Source organism: Papio anubis, chromosome 5 (assembly GCF_008728515.1).
Source record: "Papio anubis isolate 15944 chromosome 5, Panubis1.0, whole genome shotgun sequence".
Taxonomy (NCBI): domain Eukaryota; kingdom Metazoa; phylum Chordata; class Mammalia; order Primates; family Cercopithecidae; genus Papio; species Papio anubis.
In genome coordinates, this window is record NC_044980.1 from 14,785,652 (window position 1) to 14,790,001 (window position 4,350).

A 4,350-nucleotide genomic window follows, 5' to 3' on the forward strand; every position below is an offset into this window, starting at 1 on the left:
TGCATGCCTCCCTGATTCAGATAAACAACTTGGGAATTATTTTATACACTTCTCTTGAAATATCAGTGAAACCTAACCTCAACTGCCTACAGTGATAACCTAAATAAACCTGACAAACCATTTTGTCAACTTTTCCTCTTTCACTATTTCATTCTCCCCTCTCACTCATTCCTGATTCCTCGGATTACCTTTCACATAAATTATCTGCTCATAACACCTTGTCTCAGGCTCTGCTAAAAGGGGACTCAAAATCAAACAGTACACTGTAAAATTGCAAGTATCGAACAGTTAATGTTGCTGAAAGCAACATTTATAAATGGAAAGTCCCAGATCATGCTTCATGTGGAATATTATACTTTTTATCAATGGAAACAGTGTAAGATCCTGCTAAGAAGGCATAGTTTGAGTCAAAACAGCACATCGACTGCCCATGCCTGCTTGCCATTTCGATACAAATTTAGGAATGACAGAAAAGAGATCCTTTGTTTATGCAGCCATAAAAAGAATGAAATCAGTGTTTTGCAGCAACATAGATGGAGCTGGTGGCCATTATCCTAAGTGAACTAATTCAGAAGCAGAAAATCAAATATTGCATGTTCTCATTTATATGTGGGAGCTAAACAATGAGTATACATGGACATAAAAACAAAAATAATAGACACCAGGGATGCCAAAAAGTGGAGGGAGGGAGGAGGGTGAGGGTTGAAAGATTACCTATTGAATAAAATGGTCAATATTTGCGTAATGGGTACACGAGAAGCCCAATTACCACATATACCCTTGTAACAAACATGTACATGTACACCTCATTGAATCTAAATTTTTTAAAAAAGAGAATTCCATTGATGGATCAAATTTTGGAGGAATCTTTGACCAGCAGAGACAGACAAGTGTGACGGCACCACAGCCAATAGCGTATGCTAAAGGTCACGGGGCTTCCATAGAAACTCTAAGCCCAGAGGTGGTAGGGACAAAGAGCAGGAAGGGAAAAGGCGGCAATTCTCTGCGCCATGGTTTTGGTAAACCAGAGGAGCAGCTAAGAAGTCTGGCCCTTGTCCCTCCCCTCCCCTATCTTTAACTTATATCTAATGTTATGGTGGACACAAGTGTTCTAGAGCAATTAGTAGGGCACTAGATCCAGAGAATTCGAGCAATGTCAACATGTCTGAGGATACCCATAGAAGATGGAGACCATCCATACCAGACAACAAGGTACTGGCACAACCAAGCAGAATGAGATCCTCCTTCTTAGCAGGATCTTACATTGCTTCTGTTGATAAAAAGTAGAATATGACTCACTGCCGCCACCCCACGCGCCACGTCCCCCTGCCGCTCCGAGCCCAGCTGTGCTGCAGTCGCTGCCAGTCGCAATGGAGGAAGAGATCCCCGCACTCCTCCTTGACAATGGCTCTGGCATGTGCAAAGCTGGCTTTGCTGGGAGAGCTGTGTTCCCCTCCATCGTCTGGTGCCCCCAGCACCAGCACGTGATGGTGGGCATGGGCCAGAAGGACTCCTACGTGGGTGACAAAGCCTAGAGAAAGCGCAGCATCCTGACCCTGAAGTACCGCATGGAGCACGGCATCATCACTAACTGGGACGACATGGAGAAGATCTTGCACCACACCTTCTACAAGGAGCTGTGCATGGCCCCGGAGGAGCACACGGTGCTGTTGACTGAGGCCCCTCTGAACCTCAAGGCCAACAGAGAAGATGACTCAGATCATGTTTGAGACCTTCAACACCCCGGACATGAACGTGGCCATCCAAGCCAGTGCTGACCTCCTATACCCCTGGGCACACCACTGGCATTGTAATGAACGCTGGAGATGGGGTCTCCCATATGGTGCCCATTTATAAGAGTTATGCTGTCCCCCAAGCCATCCTGCCTCTGGACCTAGCTGGCCGGGACCTGACCCACTCCCACAAGAAGATCCTCACCAAGCGTGGCTACAGCTTCACCACCACCGCCCAGGGGGAGATCATGCCAAGGAGAAGCTGTGCTACCTCACCCTGGAGTTGCAGCAGGATATGGCCCCGCGGCATCCACCTCCTCCCTGGAGAAGAGCAACAAGCTGCCTGATGGCCAGGTCATCACCATTGGCAACGAGCAGTTCCAGGGTCTGGAGGCACTGTCCAACCTTCCTTCCTGGGCATGGAATCTTGCCGCATCCAGGAGACCACACTCAATTCCATCATGAAGTGTGACATGGACATCCGCAAAGACCTGTAGGCCAACACAGTGCTGTCCGGCGGCACCACAATGTATATAGCTATCGCCCACAGTATGCAGAAGGAGATCGTCGCCCTGGCACCCAGCACCATGAAGATCAAGATCATCGCACCCCCAGTGTGCAAGTACTCGGTGTGAATCGGCTGCGCCATCCCGGCCTCACTTTCCACCTTTCAGCAGACTTGGATTAGCAAGCAGGAGTATGACGAGTCAGTATCCCCACAGCCCTGTCATCCACCACAAATGCTTCTAAATGGATGGCGAGCAGATTCGTAGCATTTGCTGCATGGGTTAATTCAAAAGCATAAATTTGCCCCTGGCAAATGCATACACCTCTTGCTAGCCTCACAAAACTGGAATAAGCCTTCTGAAAGAAATTTGCCCTTGAAGCTAGTATTTGTTACCAGCACTGGATTGTAGAACTTGTTACTGATTTTGACCTTGTATTCAAGTTTACTGTTCCCCTTGGTATTTAATACCCCATACATACCTTTCATTTCAACACTTAGTATATGTGGCTTGGTCACTTCGTGGCTGAGGTAAGAGTGTGTCTGTGGAAGACAAGTCTGTGGCTTGGTGAGTGTCTGCGTGACCAGCAGGCTCTGATCTGTGCAGGGTATTGTGTCAGGGCTGAGTGTTCTGGGATTCCTCTAGAGACTGGCAAGGGCTCCTGAGCCAGTGGTTTCTGTCCTGCCGGTGTGTCAGGGTTGGAAAAGTCCAAGCCATAGGGCCCAGTTTCCTTTCTTAGCTGATATTTTCCTGCCAGAACACTATGTGCTGTTTCTTGCCTTGAGTTGGAAGCAATTTGTATTAGACTTGAAAATGTATTCATCCTTTAATTTACGTAAGGGGTTTTTGTTGTTGTTGTTGTTGTTGTTGTTTGTACGCAATTTTAGATTCTTTAAAGAGATGACAAAGAATTTTGGTTTTCTACCGTTATGTGAGAACATTAGACCCCAGCAACACATCATTGTGTAAGGAAAAATAAAAGAGCTGCTGTTAAAAAAAAAAAGTAGAATATTTTCCACAAAGTATAGAATGGGACTATTTATTAATGTTGCTTTCTGCAATGTTAACTCTATGATACTTGCAATTTTAAACAGTACTGTCTGATTTTGAGTTCCCCTATAGCAGAGCCTGAGACAAGGAGTTACGAGCAGGTAATTTATTTGGAAGGTAATCCCCAGAATCAGGAGTGAGAGTGAAAGGAGAATGAAATAAGGAAGGATGAAAACTTGACCAAAGGGTACATTGTTCAGGTCATCATTGTAGGCAGTGGGGAGTTTATTTCACTGACATTTCAAGAGAACTGTATAAAATACCTCCTGAGTTGCTTATGAGGAGAGTCATATGAATTTGGCCAATGACTCCAGTCTCCTGCTGGTTGAGGGATTTCCCTCAGGGACAAGGAACTGTCACAACCAAGCAGAAATGTTACAGGAGTTACTCCTCCCACAACAAATGTTGGCAGCAGTTCCCAAGCATATCCATAGACAGGGTGGAGAGAATCTCAAAAACAAAGCATACAATGAAGAATTGCCAAATATTTTAGTCTGTTAGTATAATGAGTCATTAAACTCAGCAAAGGGAAGAACACCCAAGAAAGTAGAATTATTAACAAATAGAAGAGTATACGAAAGAAATAGAATCATATAATAATTTAGCATGTGACAAATATCATATTCAATTTACATGATGAATAGATGGAATACTCAATAAATAAGAAAATGTTTGCTGGACGCAGTGGCTCATGCCTGTAATCCCAGGACTTTGAGAGGCCGAGGTAGGTGGATCACCTGAGGTCAGGAGTTTGAGACCAGCCTGGCCAACATGGTGAAACCCCATCTCTATTTTAAAAAATACAAAAATTAACCAGGCTGATGGCTTACATCTGTAGTCCCAGCTACTTGGGAGGCTGAGGAAGGAGAATCGCTTGAACCCAGGAGGCGGAGGTTGCAGTGAGCCAAGATCAAATCACTGCACTACAGCCTGGGCGACAGAGCAAGACTCTATCACAAAAACAAAAAAGAACAAGAAAGAAAGAAAGTGTTATTGGGCTTGCTTCTTCACTCTTTACAACAAAAATAAATTACATTTGAAATAAACTATTAGAAGAAAAG

General features: G+C 44.9%; 1 pseudogene; it reads left to right on the plus strand.

The window, feature by feature from the left end:
- The first annotated feature begins 665 nt into the window (after positions 1-665).
- On the plus strand, positions 666-4,023 carry LOC110743430 (annotated as a pseudogene).
- Positions 4,024-4,350: the final 327 nt, after the last annotated feature.